Consider the following 21771-nt stretch of genomic DNA (forward strand, 5'->3'; position numbering starts at 1 on the left):
TACTGTATATACACTGTATGCCTACACCAGTTTTATAAGGATAAGGATTTATAAGAAAACAACATTGACACACTGTACCATCACTTGATTATACACTAAAATGGATTTGAAGAATTTGAAGTCACTGATAAGCGCCATTGAACCAATGACCAGATTCATCACAACAGCTATTCCTCATGTACAGAAAAATGAAATTTTGTTAAACAACAATGAATTTATGTAAGAGTGAAAGTTGCTTTACACCGATTTCCTTTGTGTCTTATGTAGGTGACTAGGTGACTTCTTTAAAAAGTGCAGCATATGGTTTTACTAGTTAAACAGTGGGGTAGTGGACTCATCAGTGCATCAAGTCCCTAGTTGGAACAAACACTCACCTTTCTTTCTGCCTCAGTGAAGGTGGATCTGACCATCACACGAAAAAGTGACCCAAAAGGGGCAAACCTGTCTAAAAAAAAGTTTGTGTGTGTATGTGTTTATGCGTGTGTGTGTGTCTGGAGAGAACGGGACTATGTGTCATTGAAGGCCACTCAAGTTCAATAGCAACAAATCTACCCATAATGCTTTGTAACACATCAGAGGGTGTCTCTTGGGGCTCCAAATTACCTCCTCACATCTGCTGCTGTTCTGCACCACTGATGCACTGACACCACACACAACTACTGTCGCACACATACACATATGCATGCACACACACACACACACACGGACACACACACACACAAGCACCCAAAGCCAAGAGATGGCCTGTTTGAATTGATTAGACCCTCTTAAGTGAACTGATGATGTGCTTAAAGAGAGATGATGGAAAAAGTCTCTCTAATTGATTGTTCTGCCAATCCAGTGAATATGCCTCGCATGCAGATTGAACTAACATTACTATTTCAGTGGAATCAGCATGCTATCATTTCCACAGTGTAATTTACATGGTCAGGCACTTACTGTAAGACATCGTAAGGAAAGAGATATGTGACAACTAAATTTACTTAAAGGGACCCTATTACAGGAATTCATAATTTAATTTGGTAATGTGATAAAGGATACTGGATGAAGATGCTATCAAAATGTGATTTTCTTTAAGCAGTTAGATTTAGAGTTAAAGCCACTCTAGGCAGCTTCACACATCGGTGACTCCAAATGGCAGCGAGAGGGAACAGTTTGAGAAATTTGAACTTCATGTAACACAACATCAGTAAACTGCACACAGCACGCTCATGTTTACTAACCCGGCTGGTCTGTGATGCTTTATACCAAAGGAACGCGAAGAGCCGAGAGAGGAAAATGATCTAATGTTGGAGAGTTGAGCTTTCTCTGCTGCTGTGGATTTCACTCACAGAATTTAATTTGAGCAAATAGGGTGAATCTGTAGGGTTTCGATTAGGGGTGATGGGACGCTCTTCTCTATTGAGGCCCCACTTTGTGATTTAGGTGAGTAAAACAGGTTTATTTTTACATACAAATCTTGCCTAGTGTAACTTCAATCTGTAATTTTTTGCACTTTTAAAAATCCATACATTCTTAACATTTTAATAATCATTTAGTATTTGTATTGAATAGGTTGAATAACTGACAAGTTCAACTAAAGAAGATAGTGGATCTGATTTCTGTCAATATGGACCTGTAACAGAGTGTTTGGAGAGTGGTTACCAGTAGTTTCGAGGGACAACACCAGCAAAAGTAACAGCAAAAGGAAAGCTTGTAATGTTATGGCCTCTTCCCCCTGATGTTTTCCCACATTTATAGTATAATTTGCACACCTTACCTCTGCACAGAAACATCTTTTTTTCTTCCATCTTTTTTTTTGTCAAGATAGAAGAGCAGATAATGTTACAGTCTCTCGTTTTATTATCACTCCTTCAACATGGCGGCATGTCCTGCCAAACCCCCCGTAACAACATGCCCTGACAAGCCTCTATACTATGCTTTTATAAAAGCCACATACCAAATAGCTGATGTATCAAACGGCCACTTTGTCTGGTAGTTGTAGCTGACTAGTAGTAGGTGGGCCTGAATTTAAAGTGCTCTAATGATGTAATGGCACCTATCCATCTCTGCTTTCAGTTTCCATTGTTTCATAGTGAACGATGGGAGGGAAATACTCGGGAACCGTAGAATGCAGTTAATTGTATCTTTATCAATCAGCATTTCAGTCTCTCAGTCTTTTCAGTTTCTCTCGCCTCACCTGTGAAGCACTGTGAATTCTACATTCTCTCCTAGTGCTCTGTGCCTTTCTCCCCATCTTCACTGTTTCTCCTCCTCCTCTCTCTCTCTCTCTCTCTCTCTCTATCTCTGGTTCACCTTGAACGACCGTCTGGACAGATGACATTCAAAGTCTCCTGACTCAGCATGTCGGCGTCACATTGAATCAGTAGCCCTCTGGCCCGCTGCACGGCTCTCCAGAACACAAGACGATGCCTTACAGTTAATAATACAATAACAATAAGTGTCTTTTTCATTTTTCTTTTTCTTTTTTCAGCTTTAATGGAAATAAAACAATAGTAAATGAAAGACAATATGATAATCAATGAAAAACGGGTTAAAAAGGAATAAAGCAGGCAAAGTCAATTGGAATAAGATGAAACAATAACTTCATAAAAGTCTGTCTCTACAATTGTTTTTTAAAAAGTGATTTAAAAGGTGACACAGGATTTGATACGTTCCACATTGGCCATTAGGAGTGCAGCAGTAGCTTAAGCCTGTTTGGTTCCCACATCAAAAGCGTGTTCGTTAGCGCACTAGAAATAGTAGCCCTCATGTAACCGGGGCCTTCGCCTTTAGCTGGTGAGAGGAGATGTCAGAATTGCAGTGCCGCAGCACCATGGCTTTTAATCTTCCTCAGAGTGCAACTACAAAATAAACAAAAAACAAATATAGACAAAAAGGCATTTTTTGTGTGCCCGCAATGGTGCAATTTATGTATAAATATTTGAAACTGTGAGTAAGGAATGGATAAATGGAGTGAGGTGAAGGGCGAGATGTTGAAGTGGAGTTGTGTTTGAGTACTCATATTCTGAATAATTTAACACGGACACACACACATATATACACAATGCACACACACACAACTTTAACAGCAAAAGGTCATAAAGATAGATCCTACTGTTCAAAGGGATAGTTTATGGCTAGATAGATAGTAGGACTGCACAATATTGACAAGAAATCATTTTGTTTTTTTGTTTTTTACGATTGTGATATGAATCATGATACATTTGGACATAATTAGATCTTCAGTGGTTAAACATACAATTTAGTTGACATGCAACTTGATTTGTAGGCCAGGGATTCTGCAGAGCAGCTTGTTTCAGCGGCCGGCTGCCTTTTCCCTCGAAGAAAAAGAACGCAGCCTCTTGTGTTTTTGGAAATTGCACTTGTCAATATGGCGATTTTGATATTTTTTGCAGCCAGAGCCACCGGCAGTCACACAGTTGGCAAAAAATATCTCAACAGACATATAGACTGCTAGCAACCAGCCAGTCAGGCCAGCTTTGTTCACTGGTCCATAGTGGGCTAGGCCTAAGGCAGCCGTGGCCAGATGTTAATCCTAATGATGTTCCACCTTCCTATCTCATCTGCATTGACTCGCTGTGTATAACTCGTGTGTGTTTGGATGTGACTGCACCCTTAACCGTCTGTATATTCTTGTTTTTCTTCATCTTCATCTATCCATGGAAGGTTTTGCTAAGGATACATTCTCAATCATACAGTTACACATATTCACACCTGGGAGCTGCCTGGTTCATCCACAGTCTTCTGCTGTCGGCCACTGAGAGCGAAAGATTCAAGTCAGTCAAGAATGACCCCACACACACACACACACACACACACATACATACATACACACACAGCATCAAAAGGAAACAGCCATGTTTACGTTGGCGCGTGTCAGGCAGACAGAAGGAGACTTAGAAAACGAGAGAAAAAGAGAATGAGCGGAAAGCGAGGCGGTGGGGGAAGGGAGGCCTGGCAGAGGGACAGAGGCCCGAGCGCCACAGGCACATCTGCCCACGCCTCACTTCCCCTCTGTGGTTTCTGGCCTGGCACGTTGACACCAACAACAACACACTGGGAGCCTGTCACTTCTTTTTATATACAGTCTATAGTACCGCTTCTTTCCCAACGTCGTTCTTTCCCGACCTATTGTGATGATTGATTTCTTCTCCTGCAGAAGGGAAAATATCGGCTCCACTTTGTGATTAAGTAAAGGTGAAAAGTTTTTAGGCAGCTACATTTGAGAAAAGTTTTAATATAGGCGTTATATTCTGAAAAGTATTTTACTATAGTATTTTATTCTATGATAGCCCAAGGACATTGCTTTTATAATGGTGTAGTGGTGTATAAAGTTTTCATTTGTACTCGTTCACTGAATGGAGCTGAAGTTAGGTTTCTTTAAGCTTTATTTATCCGGTTAAGGTTTGCTTTGCGTGCATGCAATTTTTCAGCCTCGCCTCGCTTTGCGTTCATTCAGTTGTGCGCATTCACACTGGGGAGCTACCCAGTTCAGCTGCAGTCTTCTGTTGCCGCCTCAGCTGGAGCAGTCGGGGGTTAAGTGCCTTGCTCAGCGGCATCTCAGCGGTGGTTACCGAGGGAAGGGAGAGTGTTACTCATTCGCTTTTCCCACCCAGGGGTTTTGTTGAGTTCACTTCACAATTCAAGCTCCCTGGTAGATCCGCCACATAGCCACAGATTTTCCTTCATTCATTCCCCTGAGCGGTGTAAGATGGAAAACTACTGAGGTTCTATTAATATGAATGGGGGTCGCAGCTCATAAGTGAGGCAATCCCTTTCCAGTATAACCAGCTGGTGGTTGAATATGGTACCTGTGGAAAAATGGATCCTCACGCTGGATTCAAGCTCCCGGTTATAGTCGTATTTGCCTGACGCAATCCGTCAGCGATTGCCTGACGAAGGCGTTGCTGGTCAAAACATTGCAATAATGGATTAAGATCTTGAACTCTTTGTGTGGATATATTTTTCCATTTGTGCTTCAATTCAACTTTCATCCAGCACCTGACCTAAAACTGGCTGGACGTGCACACCTCTAAAATGACCTTTTTCCATTCTGTTCTCCCAGTCTCACCCGGAAACGCCGCATTTGCCATTTTAATTGAATTCGCAGATAAATGAAGACATGCCATATTGTTTTAAATGTGTGTAACATGTGAAGATCACCGAAGAAGTTGGCAAAGAAGGTAGAAATCCCCTGAAGGAGTCTGTAAAATCTCTAAGGTGCGTTTATTGCTGGTGGAAAATGTCTCCTGTCATTTTTTAGAAATTTGGAGTCACTGAGTGGAACTGGAATGTATGTGTTTCTGGTGTGTGTGTGTGCGTGTGCGTTGGGATTTGTGTGTGGATTTGCTGGTCCTCTAGGAACAAGTCTTGTTGATATGAGCTTCCCACAGATGGATCTCACTTTACCAGGTGTAAGCTTTAGCCTACTGGATACCGTCATCTCGTTTCGTGTCATCTTCTCTCTCATACATTCAAACACACTCTCTCTCTCTCGCTCTCTTACAGACACATAAATGTGCACACAACATGTAGTGGCCTACTTTTTAAAGTACCTCTTGTAATCCAATCTATGGCCAGTGAATAGAAGCGGCGTGGGAAAGCCTGGACCACCATTGTAAGACAGAAGGTCTGAGAGAAAGGAGGTTGGAGAGGCTCTGCAGGCCGGATTTGGTCTCCATCTTGGTAGCGGTTAATTAGCTCGAACTCCACATTCCTATCCTATGAGAATGACTTACGATGTCGGAGGAACATGGTCGTGTATGCAAACATATAAAAAAACACACACACACTCTCCCCCATAATTACAATCAGACTTAATCACGAATGTACTATCCTAATTGATGCTTAGACACACACACACACATTCCTCCCGCTCCCAAGAAACCTAATGAGGACTCAGGTGGCAGTGCCTGGTGCCTGCTTTGGGCGGTGGCAATGCAGATGTTACCTGGTGGCTTCAGGCTTTGTGTGTGTGTGTCTGTTTATCTGTGTGTGTGTGTGTGTGTGTATGTATGTGTGTGTGTGTGCAGGCCAGCTGTGATGGCCAGCTGCCCACATCACCCAGGCCTTGGCAACTCCCCAGATGGTTGACCCAGATAGACACAGCGCCAGGGGAGAGGAACACGCACGCACATATACACACTCCTATACAGAGACATACACATAAACACACACACACTCAGTCACTCAGACACACACACACTTAGATGTACATGCTTTAATTTATGTATGTTTTTACACAAAAGTGCCCACGCAGTCTCACCAGAGCAGGTGAGAGAGGAAAGTTATTGTTGTTTTTTTTGGGGTGTATTTTTGGGGCGACCTCAAAATCTCCTGCTACTGCAAGGTTTCATCAGTATGTGGCTCTTTGTTGTAAAAACAGTTCCTATGCTGGTCTAGAAAGAATAGATGTTAAATGAATAGATAGAATTATGTAGAGGTTATTTGGTGACTTCCAGGTCTTTAACGGTTTGTAATTTGCACAAAAAGTCAGGAAAACTATGGAAACTAGTGTTCAGTCTGAATATACCTATAATTTTAGACCCACTGTCGTTTTACATTATATGTCTTATTGACATATTTTGTGAAGAACAAGTGGTGTGGCCTTATTGATATTCATATTGCTATTCATACCGAGTGTGATGCTGCAGTCCCTAACAGTCGCATATCACTACGTCTCCATTGTTCCTCCATGTAGACGGACAACAAGCTTTACAACTGCGCTAGGACTGATATTTGCTTTTTAACTGTGTGTGACCATGCGTGCCTGCTCACCTTGGTGTTTGTTTGTATATGCAAAAGTGTTTTTGTGCAGTCATATGTGTGTATTTCTGTCTGTGTGTGTGTGTGCAGTCATTACCCCCAATGTCACACCGCATTGCAGTGCAGTAAAAACCTTTTGTGTTTTTTTTTTTTTTTTTTTACTACACAGTCCACCTAGCAGCTCCCTGAGGGCGGCCCACTATAGACATGTATTTCACTACCTGGCGCTTGAGGATATATCCATTTAGATCACAGTACTGCAATTGGAATTGATTTACTGTGGAATATGCCAGTATGTGAATTAGTTTTCCAGCTTGATGTTTTTCTTTTTTCTGTATATCTGTATAATTTGTGTATATAAACCCATTTTCTATGCTGTATCTTATTATGATGCTGCATTCATCCTCCCTTGGGAATGAATGAAGCATTTATCTGTCTGTCTTTCTATCTCTACATCAGTCTGTCTCTTCTCTGTCCATCTCTCTCTCTCTCTCTGTCTCACTACATCTGCCCGTCCGCCGCTAATTGAATAGCCCCTCCCTCCGGTCCCTTCTCCCTCTGCGCCCAGATCTATTTCTTTCGCTGTGACCTCAAGTTGTCCCCCTCTCCTCCACAACACAGGAAATGGAAGGTGGCGCTGACAACAAGGGCATGCGGTAGGGTGTGGAGATGAATCGGCCGAGAATAGAGGCTCATTCTTTATGGGAGAAAATGCTGACGTCCATGTTGTGCCATATAATAGAGAAAGGAAAGAATGCTAAAGGTGAGGAGAAGTGGACTATGGCTGAGAATAACTTGAGGCAGGATAGTATAACCGAACTAGATTCCACATGTCAGTGTGATAGAGTGTGTATGTGCGTGTGTGTGTGTCTGTGAGGGGGCAGGTGTATGTGTACGACTGTGTGTCTATGTGTATTAGTGTACTCTGTATGTAGGATGAATTTAGCATTTCTGTTGTCGACATTAGTATGTCACCCAGCAGTTAATCAATCGTTTAGTGGTTTGCTCAATCCCATTCCGACTGTCTTAATGGAGCGGCCGGGTGGCCCAGTGTCTAGACTAGAGACCGTCCTGTAACTGGAAAGTCACAGATTGAAACCTTGTTACAACTAAAGTGATTCCACAAACACCCCTGTTTTCCTATCAAAGCATCCTTGCTCCTACCAAGCTCCTACTGTAGCTACTCATTCATTGTTAGTTGCTCTGGATAAGAGCGTTAGGTAAATTCCTAAAATGTATTCACTGATTTTATTTTTTCCTAACACAGATCTGAGGTTTTCTAATCAGTGAGAACAGCAAAAAGCTGCAGGGAGTTGCATTTTGAAATTCTGATGAATTCACAGAGAACTGTGGTACAAAATCAGATCCCAAGGCATGCGGCCTACATGCGTCTGATATTTGAGCGCTCTAATCGGAATTTGTCAGCGTTGCCGTGACAATAAGCAAATCTTTTGGCATTCTCCTGAGACATTTGTCAGAATTTGGGGCCCACGGCACCTTGGCTGAGGACAACAAGGCAACTGCGGAAAGAAAGTAAAATAGCTGACTTTAGTGTTGATTAGTATTTGGAGAAACACCTCGATTCAGTCGTCCGAAAAATCACATATGAGCAACAGTTCAGAAATGAGCATGAAGGCCTGTTGTGTGAACGCAGCCTATGTGACTTGGGAGCAGCTACTGTCTTAAAGGCTCCTGCCCTTACCCCACCTCTTCCTCTCTTACATTTTGTTGGCTTTGCCCTTCAGGTGTGTAGCTTGCCAGAGGGACTAGCACAGAGCCGGCCATTGTTCTCCTCATGCTCCACACCAGCACACACACACACACACACACATACATACACATACACAATCCCTGGCCAAGCACCAGGCAAAGACCCAAAGCCACATGCAGTCGAGCAGAGCGGGCCCAAGTGGAGAGCTGGAGGTTGGATAAGGAGGGGGACCACACCCAGCGGTGAGGGCTGAGTGGATGGTGGGCTCTGGGAACCGGAGGGAACTCCCTTAGGAAGAATCAAGTCATTCCTATTTACAGGCGTTCTTATTTAGAGGAAAAGCAGGCTGCGTTTTCGAGAGACAGGCAGTGAAGTGTTGCAGCCGTTAAACGATGTGAAATAAGTAGTGGTGTGGCTGAAATGGAGTGAATAATTAGATTTTTGGAAGCTAATAAAACTCGCAAGATTAATTTGGCAGTCTGGTCTGTTTATAGATAACTCTGTGTGGCTGGCTCTGTGTGTGTGTCTGTGTCTTTCACTCTGCATGTTTGTGTGTATTCCTTCATATTAGAGTGAATATTCCTAGAGACAACCCCCCTCCCTGCTCGGCCTCACTCTCATTGACATTGAAAGCTGTTCATCTCCCCACACTGTTAAATATTTAAATGTTCCGCATTCAAACCGCATAGGACATACTACAGCGCTAGCTTGGCTGGCCAGTGGCCCACCGATAGCCTGCGCTAACATTTCTTGGCAGCGGTGGCAGATGGGTTGAAGATTCTGTCTCAAAGTGCTGCTGGACACTGGCAGGAGCTTCTTATTCTGTAGCCACAGAATTCAAGTGAAGAAGCTTGTAATTTTTAACCACTTACAGGATTAAAAATGTATACTCACTCCAAATCCTTTGGAGTGTGAATTTTGCCCACCACCTGAAAGTACACACACTTTATATACATGCTGTGTGTTGTTGCTACGTCTTTAACTATAGATGTGCACAACACTCAAATATGCAGTCGTTCGATAGAGTACCCAGAATTCAGTGATTCAGCAACCGCATCGCTTTTCTCAGAAAATGTGTTGCATCACTGAAAATGGGTCTTGCTACAGAAAAGTATAGAAGCCACAGAACCATGCTGAAAATATCCTAAAATGACCCCTGCTAGATGTCCCTCTCCTCCTTACTAAAAGCTTTGCTCACTGCCAGTCTCCCATAGAGTGATTTTCATGAACTGTAGAGCCCAAAAATCAAAGTTGGGGAGTGCAGACTTACTTAGGAAAACTGGAAAATGTGTGCTAGACTTTCATAAAGCATGCACTGTAGGCAGACTGTTAGCTTGTCCCATCAGAGTGCAGCTCCCGGTACAGTAATATCTTCGGAGCACCGGCCACCTTTCTAAAACCCTGTTTACATCTTGTGTGTGTATATACAGTATATATATGTGTGTGTAAGTACGTTTTTTTTGCCTTCGTTTGAGCAATGTGACTTGTTTTCACAAAGATTTCTCCTCAAAATGCTTGAGAAATTACAACACAATCATGACATTTGTTTTTTTACTAAGAGCATTAAAACCTTACTCATCTGAAAAACCTCAACTGATAAGCGCTCTTTATGTGAATGATTGCCTTAGACAGCGCTATGTGACTCTGGCTTGCTCCTAATGCCAAATGAAATGGAGACAATTGTGTTCAGATCTACTGTATTTGCTGTCTCTCTAACACATTTTGGTGTAAAAAGTTTTTTTTGTTTTTTTTATATTATTGTACGCAAATCTGTGATTCAGAATTACACACATTCACACCTGGGATCTGCCCGGTGTAAGAGGTGCATATATGTACACACACATGCTCAGATGCAGCAGTACACTGAAATTTGCATACACACACTCACTTGCAAGTGTACATGCAGTCAAACACACAGAATAGCTTTGTATTAAGTATATTGTAACACTGCTGCCCTCTGCTGGAGAGTTGTCAGTATAACAAAAACACTGCATGAAATTCATAGGGCACTGTGGAGAAAAATAATGCATGCTGGTGCAGCTTCTCTCTCCCTTCAATTACTGCACACACACACACACACACACACACACACACTTATTAAATGATGGATTAATTAGCAAAGTGTGTCGGTGCGTGTGTGTTTGTGCGAAAGGGCAGAGGGAGGGGCGGCGTTTGAGGGCTTATCAGGACACTGGCTAGCATGTGTGTGCTTGTGTGTGCGCGCCTGTGTGTGTGTGTGTGTGGATAGTGGCCAGTGGTTAGTGAGCCGAGTGTTACCACTGGCCTAATTGCTGGCTGCAGACTGGGAGCCGAGGTTCACAGTCACGCACCCCTCCTCTTGCGTGTGGTCTCTCTCTCTCTCTCTCTCTCTCTCTCTCTCCCTCTCTCTCTCTCTCATAATCGATCGCTCTGACTCCCGTCCAGCGTTGTCTTTACCGACTCTTTGTTCTGCTCCTCTGCTCCCTCGTTCCAGTTGTTTCTTTCTCGCTCTCTTTCTGTCAAGATTTTGAACCCCCCTCCCCACCCTGTCTCTCTCTCCATCCATCCTTCCATCCATCCTTCCATCACCCCCCGCCCCCCCCCCCCCCCCCCCCAGTCTTCAGAGAGCCCATTAGTGTTAAACGTGGCTGAGAGGAGGTCAGCACCAGTTAGACTGTACAGCGTCCGCAACATCGGCGCTGTAAGACTGCAAGGCCCTTTGGCTTCCCTGCTGGCACACGGGCTTATGACTTATGAAGACAATGACACCCCTCCACACACACACACACACACACACACACACTTCCTCCAATTTGCTCTTTATCTCTCTCTGCTACTTATACTCATGCAAATACTAACTCTTTCCCTATCTCTCATTCTCACACACTCTCTCTCACTCACTCACTCACTCACACACACACACACACACACACACACACACACACACACACACAGACTAACTCCCTCTTTGCCAAACCCTATGTGTGTGAGATGAGGTGAGTGTGAGTGCTGCTGTAGGAACGTGACTTCCTCACAAGGCAATGAAACTCTCTGCTCCTGCCTGGACATTTTTCATCTGCCTTCATATTCAGGTATTTGGGTCTGCCGCGTCCCGGGACACGCTTACACCCACACTTTAGGCTTCAGCTGACGCGCCTCTCCACAGCCACTTGAGAGGAACTGCTTCAGCACGCAGTTTACACATACTTGTAAATTGCTGTCCTGAGGAGGACAAATTGTAGACTTTTCTGGGAATATGATCAGCACTCTGCGGGGACATTTTTAGGTTTTGTTATTTTTTTTCTTTACCAGCCTCACAATAAGAGGAAAAAGCAGATACACAGAAAACCGGCTTGTTGGCAGCGGTTTTATTTCCCATTAAACAGAATGGATAATGCTTGCTGCAAGTGAGCTCGTTAGCTAGATAGCTTGTGGCTAGCAGCACCCATTAGTTTAAATGAGGAACGCCAATAATGCTAATAAACAGTTCTTAGTGTAGCTGAAAGACAAATGTAGAGGCCTTTTTCTTCCCCACATTGTGCCTGCTAAAAAAAGGAAAAGAATGAGTAAAAGTCCAAATGTCAACGCATCAATTTAATGATGCTGCAGTATTTGAGATGTGGCCTCCTTTTTGGTGGCAGTAATGATCAGCCTCTCCCCTTGCCGTTGTCTGGTGGTACTGCACCATTATATTTCTCAGTATTTCTCAGTATTTCTACAGTATTTTTAGCTGTTAGGAAATGATTCCATAATCTGTAAATGCACCATCAGTGACCCATGACTTAATCACAGCCGATATGCAGCCAAAACACAAACTCCGAAGGCCTCAAATTCTGGATTCCAGGAATTGGCGCATAAATTCAGACACACTGACTTGAGGAAGACTTGAGAAAACGTCAAAATCCGTTCCCACCAAACCTATTTTTAGAGTAGACTTGTGCTTCTCAGTTGCAGTTGACTGTGAGGAGAATCTATCCAAGTACTTTCAGCAACAGACGGTGCTGACCACAGTAGCCCGGCTTGGCCGCCTGTGAGGCTGTTTAAGAGGTTGTTTTTGTCAATGCCTCTGTTCCTCTGTTAAACCACGGCAACGGGCCACCAGGAGGTCAGGCTTTATTTGGAGTCTGGAACGCCTTCAGGCTTTTTAACCACAATTTCTTCCCTCTTGTCCGTTCAGCTCTGTTTAAAAATGCAGGACAGCTGCCCAGAGATGGTGTAGCGGGTAAGACCTCTGCCTCTGGAGCGGCTTGTCGCCCCGCGGGCCTCGGACTGAACCTTCTCTCCTGCGTCTCCCCTGCTCTTCGTCCCTTTCAGCTTTTCCCGCTGTCTCTGCAAAGGAAAATACGAGTCTCCCTTTTCCAAAAAATAAAACACAAAGCAGTCAACTGTCCAAAACAGTTGTGGTGGGACTTGGCCGGTGGTAGTTATGGTTGGCCTGTACACAGAAGCATGAATGAATTGCCGTCTGGAGCGTATTGCACAAGTTCACCATCTCTTTTCTCATGCTTTTTCTCGCTATCGCACACACACACACACACACACACACACACACACACACACACACACACACACACACTGTTATTCCGCTGCCTTTAGCTGTCTCTGTCTTTCTCGCTCTTTCCCTCTGCCTTTCTCTGTCTTTGTCTCACTCTCTTTTTTTTATGTCTCTCGCACTTTTTCTCTCACTCTTAAAATGCACTCTCCCTCTCTCTCTCCCTCTCTCTCTCTCTCTCTCTCTCTCTCTCTCTCTCTCTCTCTCTCTCCCTCTATCTCTCTCTCCCTCTCTCCCTCTCTCCGTATTTACAGTTTTTTCAGTTTTTATGATACAGGTAATTTTGTAATTAAAAAAAACAAAACAACATCAAAAGTCTTCAATTCTGGGTGCTTTATTGGTATTAAATACAAAAATACTTATTGCCAAAGCAAAGTAAAAAAATAAATAAATAAATAAACAAAATGACAGTAATAATTGATTGACAGTGACAATGAACAATAAAAATACAATAAATATACAATCGATACGTCATCAAATTAGTAAATACAACAATTATCAGTCAACCAGTTTATCTAAATACATACATTTTCCTCAAACTCGTTCTCATATTTTTTTCTTTTTTACATTGTCAGTGATTCTCCTGTCCTCTCCTTTCTGACTATGACAGGCTAAGATATATTTAGCTGTAACAGTGGCACACTCATTTTTTTTTCTCCTAGAATGTATTGGGGTTTTCTCTCTCTCTCTCTCTCTCTCTCTCCCTCCATGTGCTTTATTGGCATGAATGTCTTCCTCCAAAAACCTGTCTTTTGCTCTCGAAGACGTTTCTATATCAGGCAGGCTGAAGGGGAGCTGTGGAAGATTTGGGCAGTAGTGAAGACCCTCACCCCACAGGTTAAAGATCCCATACACAACGAACACTTTGTCTTTTCACCTCATCTTACCTTTCCTCATCTCATCCCACTCCCGCTCGCCGTCTTTCTCTCTCTCTCTTCATTTACATTTCTCTGGTCTGGTTTGCCTCTTGTTTCTTTATCTTATGTTCTCACTCAAGCTTTTTTCTCTATATCCCCCCCTCTCTCATTTCCTTTACTCCTCTCAAGCTTTTACTCCTCCTATCTCTACTTTCCCTCCTCTTCTTATTCTTTTACTATCATCTCTATTCCCCCCCTGCTATATCCTCGAATGGCTTTGGAGCTTTCTGGCTTTGGCTGGGGTCGAGCTGTTTTTTTTGTTTTGTTTTTTTCCCTGCAAGAAATACAGTATAAGTCTTTTTACACGCGCCTGTAGACTTTTACTGTTGATATTTACAGCCAGCTCTCTGTCAGCTTCAAGTCATTTTTCACATGCCGCCTCATGCAGCGGGAGGATCCACATGGCAAAATCAGAATCGATTTATCGCCAAGTACAATAAATGTAGGCGTTCATGTTGGTGACATTGGCGAATTAATGTATTGAGAACTTACCTAGCGACACAAGTACACACTGGCACCACAATACGTTTCAGACTTGCTTACTAGATATAAGCCAGATCTCTCAAGTCTTCTGGCTGCAGCATCTTAGTTGTTCCAAGGATGAAATCTGGTTGAAATCTGGTCGTTTTAGATCCAGCTTTCAGATTTAGCTTTCAGTTTCTGGAGCTGAGATGTTCCCCAACAAACCCCTTTCAAAGAAGGCTTTTAAATCTTTTCTTTTTTGACTAGGTCTAGGTTTTATCAGTGTGTGCCTGTGCTTTCTGGGAGGGAAGGTTCTTCATCTGATATGTTTGCAGTATATGTATATTTCCTCCATGTCATATGTGTTTTTATGGCAGGCTCGCACTACTTTTGCTTGTGTTTTGCTTCTATGTTTATGTGATGCACACAGAGTTTTCTTGTTAATGAAATCTGGGACACAAATCAACTTGAGTAAACTTGGCACAACGCAGGACAGACAGAAGACAGACAGTAGAGTATACATGTCACTCCATGTATACACAAAAAAGCATTGTGTATTCATGCAGCTTGGCATGCAGTAGATTGCAGTGGGGAAAATTACCGCCAGTCAATAGCCAAATGCTAGTTATGTTTTTCCATTGCTTATAACTGTCTATGCCTCTTTACCAGGAAGCCAACCATGATTTAGAAATCATTTTCTATTCTAAAATTCTATCTGGCTGGTGAAGTACTAAAGAGTAAATCAAGTTAGTTTCTTGCCCTGTACACTGTCATTGATGGAAGGGTAATGCTCAACCATCTGGGAGAAAAGCATTGCTATTCTGTTGCACCACAGTTGATATTTAGGCCTATCACCTACAAGTGTTTTAACTGTGTTGGTGTTTGTGTAGGTGTCTAGAACATCACCTAGCCTTTGACCTGTTCATGTCCCAGGCAACACATTTTATTTCTATATTTATTTAACCTCCTTTATTATCTGTACCTATGCCTTTTTATTTAACCTTTGCAAGTTAGTCTTGTTGAAATCCAGGATCTCCTTTGGAAAGGAGATGGAAAGGCAGCAGCAGTAGTTTTAGATAAAGACAGAGCAGCAATAAACTCATTTCATGAAAGTAACAGATGAAAAGTGAAAGAGAAAAGGAGAGAGTAAGACGGGAGAGATACATCATTGATGGATCCCAACACAAGAGGAGAAACAGTGCTACACTCCTGAAACAGCTTAATCAAGACATTGACAAATTCCAGTAGATCCATCTCCCATCCTCATAACTTACTACAACTTGTGGAAACATTATTTGTTTTTAAGTTGTTTACACAAATCACCAGGTCAAGGTCCTGGGTAAGGGCAGACCCTGCTTCTGAAAAAGCCTCAAAGAACAAATTATCAATGGCAGGGGTGGATCTGGTGTAAGAACTGATCCCCCACTTAATTAATACATCCATTCATTGGAACTGGCACAACCTGCGTTCATTACTTTAAACAGAGGCTGCGACTGGCCTGGAACACCATTCTTTGGAAACAATTGAACCGGTGTATGCCTGAGAAAGACCAGCTGAGGTGGAAACATTGCTGAATCACTGCTAATGGAGCATCAAAGCAGTGTGCATTTCATTGTCTTCTCCTCTTTATCAGCCACCTGTTCAGTATTGTGGATGCATATTACACACCGCCTCCTTGTATCAGTTCAGCTGGTGCCATTGTGCTTGGCAGGATAGGTTTCTGTTTGTTTGTTTGTTTTTGACATGACTAACTTTCAGTAATCCAGCAGTTGTACAAGCTCAGCCAAAATCTGTGTTTGCTTACCTGGAATGTCTTCTGTCTCTCCCTCAGGTCTCTGAGGTCTCACACTTCTACAGAAACAGCAAAGCCAAAGTAGGTGAGTGGTTGTTAACTCTCTCCATTTCTCTTCCATTTCTTTCTTTCTTTCTTACTTTCTTTCTTTCTTTCTTTCTTTCTCCACACATCCTTTGCGTTTGTTTAATGACCTTGGCCTAATATTCACTATTCACAACTGTCACAAATATTTTCAAGCGCTAGGGGGCCGTCTACCCCTTAAAATTTGCCGCTTGGAACATCTACTAATGGGGTTCAGTATCCTTGATGTATCACAAATGTAATTACAGAAGATAACCACTAGAGGGAAGTAGAGTATTATTGTCTTAGTGGCCTCTGTTCCCCCTGCTTTTAGTGTGTTTCCTAGTATGAGAGAGAATACAAGCAAAAATAAAATATAAACCCACAAGTTTATACTAAACAACAGGACGAGGCTGAAAATTGAGCACAACATTGCAGGGATAAACATGTTTTCACTCTGCTTCATATTAGCATATTTCAAGTTGTGACTTGAGGCTGTTTGTGTATGCATGCGAGTGTATGTGTGTGTTTGAGAATAAGGGAGCTGTATTCAGTGTGCAAGTGCGTATTCAATAAAAAAAAAAAGTATCAAAAGAGAGAGAACTTCAGCTCAGTTAAAGCTCAGAGAGAGTCACCAACAACCCGTGATAAACTGCGGGGGAGATGGAGAAAAGCGGAGTGTTGCTTGTTGCCGGAGACGTCGGGAAGAGTTGGAGAGGGGATGAGAGGGATAGAATCGGCTCCCTGTGAGAATTCACAACCCTCCGAGAACAGGAGTCGCTCTCTTCGGCTAGTCCCCTCCTCCTTTTTCACACCCCGCTCCGTCGCCTCTCCTCCCTGACTACTGATAGGGCAGAGATGGAGTCAACGGAGGAGAGAAAAAGCGAGGGGAGGGAGGGAGAGAGAGTCTGGGTACAAGGGAAGGAGTAAGGGAGAAACAAAGAAGCGCTGCAGGTGTGTGGAGTTGGGCATTTTGAATTCTGAATAGTATTAGCTGTACAGCGCACACTGGACAAGTGATAGGTTTTGTCTTTCGCTGGACTTGACAGTTGAAGGACAGACAAAGCCAGGTGTGTGTCTTCACAGTAGCTCTAGTTGTGTACGGTCCGGGTTAGTGTAGCACCGTTAGAGAGCTGTTCAGTTTATTTTGTCACGGTTTAAGTGCCGACCGAACCATGGCCCTTCTTACCAATGGCGCGCAGAATCTGGGCTCCTACTACTGTCTCATCCGGCGTCGGGTCAAGAGGAGGCGCAAGAAACGCTCCGAGCGCAAAGGTAAACTGTTGACCGACTGACAGAGTGTTGCTGAGCTGGCTGCTTGTTGTCGACTTTTCAATATTCAGTTACTGGCAACGGAGCAGAGCTGTGGACCTGCTGCACCGGAGCCTTGCTTTCACTTCTCTGTCAAGTAACAAGTTGATAATGATATTGGTAGTCTGTGATTTAGAGAGCTGTTAGTTCTCTGTGGGAAAAGGAAATAGGATTACTCAATAATCCTGTTGCAGCTAAAAAGCTTTGAATACTTGTTTGCATGTTACAGTACGTTTGTTTTTTGTGATATCAAAAGTAACCCTACCCACATGCAAAGACATATTCGATCTACAGATAACTTTTCAAAAGGGATGAGTTTCCAAATAATAATATTGACATGTGTAAAAGTTTTTTTTGTTCAGATCAGCACATTGCATGCGCTATCACTTTCCTCATTTAACGTGCTGTCAGCACTATTTGCATATTTTTTTTGATGGTTTTGACGTGGAGAAATCATTCCTCCTTTCATTTTAAAAGCTGTCTACATTTGACACTAAATACACTTGTGTACTTCTTGCATTTCCCATCAAGGAATTCTCAAGTTGAAATACATTTATAGATTTTGGCAGAATGAAAAGACATGGTTTTAAATAAAGAATTTTTGCGACATCATCAGCCAACAACAGTTATTTGCATGTAATCATTGAATATTTATGAGCAAATCAGATGAAGCCTCAAATCATGAATGCAATTATAAAATGCAAATCATGAAAATGAAATGTCACTTAATATGAGGCGAAAACAGAAGTGCCGAAACTTTGATTGTTCTCTCTTTGAATGAGATAAAACCCAATCTGTTTTTCTTAAACACCCAAATTCTTGTAGGTTTACTGCAATACACACATACACACACACTCACACTGTCCTGCCAAACCCTATGTATCTGATAAGAAGTCCGGTGAGTGCTGCTTTAGTAATGTGACTGACCTCCTGCATCTAAGAAACTGTTTTAAAGAATCAAAGTGATTTTTCTCTTTACAGCAGAGACAAAATCAGATCACTTGGTTATTAAACGAGACAGACTGTCTTTTGCTCTCTCCCTCTCTCTCTCTCTCTCTCTCTCTCGCTCCCCCTCTCTCTCTCCCTCTCTCTCTCGGAGTGAGACAGGTCCTTGTCTCTGTGTAATTGAAGTAGACTGAGGCAGCTCTACAGAGGCTCTAAGCTTTTCTCTCCTGGAGTTTGCTGCTCTGCTCTGGGGATTAGCCTAACAGCGAAGGTAGTAATTACTGAGGTGGCCCCATCTCACTGGCAGTATTAGCCATGTGTCAGCCACTTGCTTTGATACCCACTACCCCTACACCCCACCACCACCACCACCACCACCCCCCTCCGCTGCCAGTCGTCAAGCGGAGCCCATTCATCCGAGTAAATCCACCGCTGCTGATGTTGCATTTTTAGTCCCTGACTCGCACCCCAGCCCAGCTAACTGTGAGACTGACTTCGTCCATCAGCATTACGCAGGTCTGTTTCCCGCCTTTTCACTCCTCCTTATCACCACGGGAATGAAAGTGGCACTTTTTCACTGTACTGAGAGAAGCGATGACTAAGCGTGACTTTTGGGGCGATGTTGCCCTGCTCTCTCAGCCAGCTTTAATGCCCCCGCGCTGGAAGCCCTCAGATAAGTTGCTTAGCGCTTTAGCTCCTGAGATCTCTGGGCGGGTTAGCGGCTAATGCTAGCTGTGAGGGTGTGGCCAAGGCCCTCGCTTTTCACACGCTTGCTTTTAATGATAGGGAATGGAAGGATGGGATAAGGAAAATCTCTTCGCTTGGTTCCCTCCACAGTGAGGTCAGCTGGGCAGCTGGACAGGATAGGATGTGTTGCTCAAGGACACTTCAGCATGGCGGATGCTTGCTGATACAGGGTTAACTGGGGTCACCTGGTTGCTGTTCTGAACAGAATTAAAATACTGTACATCAGTGATTCTCAACCTTTTTCATATCAAGGACTCCTAATTTAGTTCACATTAGGGCCACAGACCCCCATTTGATTAGAGTTTGTCTCTTGGACCCAAATCTGAGACTATTTTTATTGTTAGATATGATTTTGTCCAGAATTCCATGACTATCTGTTTTGTAGGAAGAGAGATAACAGTGAAACTATGATCAAAACAGTCATTCTTCTACATTCTCTAAATGCGTTAACTTCTTGTAAATGGAATAGTGGTGAAGTGTAACAATTCATCAATTTGCTGGGGACCCCCTGGAACCCCCTCAAGGACCCCTGGTGGTCCCCGGACCCCACGTTGAGAACCACTACTGTATATTGTGGGCCACAGTGTAGCACTTCAAGATGCTGATTTCACTCCATTAAGAAAATTGGATTCAAGAAAAAAATCCATGTTGATTCAGCTCTTTTGGGGATTTTCTATAGTTTTTTTGTGCCTTTGTGTAACTTGAGTATTTTGAACATTTAGTCCAGTCAATTTGTAAAATAGAAACTTCCTTTGTCTTTTGAATTTGAGCACAAAAAATGAAATGACACTAAAAGCAATATGTGAGAATTGCACAGCGCTATTTGTAACTCTGTTATAGACTAATGGTTGTAAATGGTACAATTATTTATTGACGGCATAACCAGTAGCAGCGTAGATGAGCCTAATTTATCTCAGCTTCATAAATGAATTACCATACAGAGCACCATGCAGTACAGTGACATTCAGAATGCTGAACTTAAGCATTATCTTCCAGTGGATAAGTTCTCCAATGCATCTCCCATAAATGCACCAAGGCAGGACACTCATAGACGATGCTTTTCCAATGGGCCGTATATGAAATATGGAAAATGGGGAACAGGGGCCTTTTCTGCCATGCCAGCAAAATCTCCAAAATGAGCTTTTCTAACTGGAATGGGGGGGTGGAGGGGGATCTGCACCGCCTGACGCTCACAATCCATCGCTGAGGAGGACACTGTTGTCTCTTTTCCTCCTCTTTCCTTACCTTACTTCCTCCCTCCCTCCCTTCCTGCCTTCCTTCCTAACTCTCCTCCTCGTTTCCCACTTGAATCATTCATTCACTTACATTCATTCATTCATTTATGCATTTGTGGACATCAAATGCTTTAGAAACAATAGAAATAATTAACTTTAGAAATAATCCTTTCGCTATGAAACATTTTAAAATCTAAAACCTTATACTTTACTTACATGAAGGTTTTCAGTCTATTGATCTTTCTATTTTTTCTTACTCTTGAGAATTGTGCGAGCACACAAAGAACAAACAGATTAACAACCTCTGAAAACGCCAGCTCCGACAGACGGAATAACATTTGACAACGATAACAATTCAAATCAAATAGGAAACCCTGTCACATTCATTACCTAACAACAACAAAAGCTGTTGATTAAGAGCAGTGTTTTTCTTTTTTTTTTCTTTTTTTTTTGTTGGCATAACGTCGCCGGCACCACAAACACAGTGGCACTCTGTCACGATAAGAAATGAGTTGTGTCTGCCTGTCTCAATGTAATTAGCCTTGATTAGCGTGGCGCTAATGACTGTCACAGACTGATGGAGGGGAAAAGCCATTGTAGCGAGGCGGCACAAGCCGCTGAGGTGTGTTTAGCCGGTGCAGAGACACTTCATGGCCCTGGAGATGGCTGGGCAGGGGTTTGTTTTGGGTACCTGTTCCTCCGTCACCATAGAGATAAACTTCATTAGCGTTTATATACAGCACCTCAGTGTGGATGCAAATGTTTAGGAATATTGAATGAAAAAGATACATAACTGATAGACCGTTTCCCAAACAAGGCAATCCTGTGCTGTGCAGCGATAATTCAATATTATCATTTATGGTCTTGCAGTGGAATTATATTGTGATGATATGATGATTTTGAGACATTGTGACACAGTTCTGCTGTCTGAATTGGTGATAAAAAGCAAATTTAATGTAAAAACTCTGACAAAATGTGCTATTGTAGGAATATTATTTTAAAATTTCAGTTTTGTTTAACTTCACACCTAACATTACCATTTGGTTCAGTGGGACGAACATTAATTTGATTATTTAACCATGTGATATGTGATTTTGCATACGTGAACCATATTGTGATATATATATATATATATAGATATGTGGGGGTATATATATAGAAAAAAAATCCTTATGATAATGGTGATATTGATTTCAACCATATGGCCCAGCCCTACCTCAGGTCGCATGTCAGAGAAAAGCCTCCACATCTCACCCTCAACCCTCCCATCCTCCAAACACACACACACA

The 21771-nt window shown here is 42.7% G+C and overlaps 1 protein-coding gene across 3 annotated transcripts in view; it reads left to right on the top strand.

Annotated features, from left to right (window-relative positions):
* adarb1b (adenosine deaminase RNA specific B1b) overlaps window positions 1-21771 on the top strand; it is a 130465-nt gene that overhangs the window by 66201 nt on the left and 42493 nt on the right. For 2 of the 3 annotated variants that reach the window (XM_071545541.1, XM_071545543.1), the window contains one exon: window positions 16221-16266. The gene's annotated coding sequence lies outside the window, so the exon portion shown is untranslated. The remainder of the gene's footprint in view (window positions 1-16220; window positions 16267-21771) is intronic. The other variant, XM_071545542.1, reaches the window with a different exon arrangement.

The sequence above is a fragment of the Centroberyx affinis genome, unplaced genomic scaffold, assembly GCF_046629955.1.
Source record: "Centroberyx affinis isolate AG114_WGS23_722 - 3 ecotype Tasmania unplaced genomic scaffold, CSIRO-AGI_Caff_v1 ptg004951l_1, whole genome shotgun sequence".
In the NCBI taxonomy this organism is placed as follows: Eukaryota; Metazoa; Chordata; class Actinopteri; order Beryciformes; family Berycidae; genus Centroberyx; species Centroberyx affinis.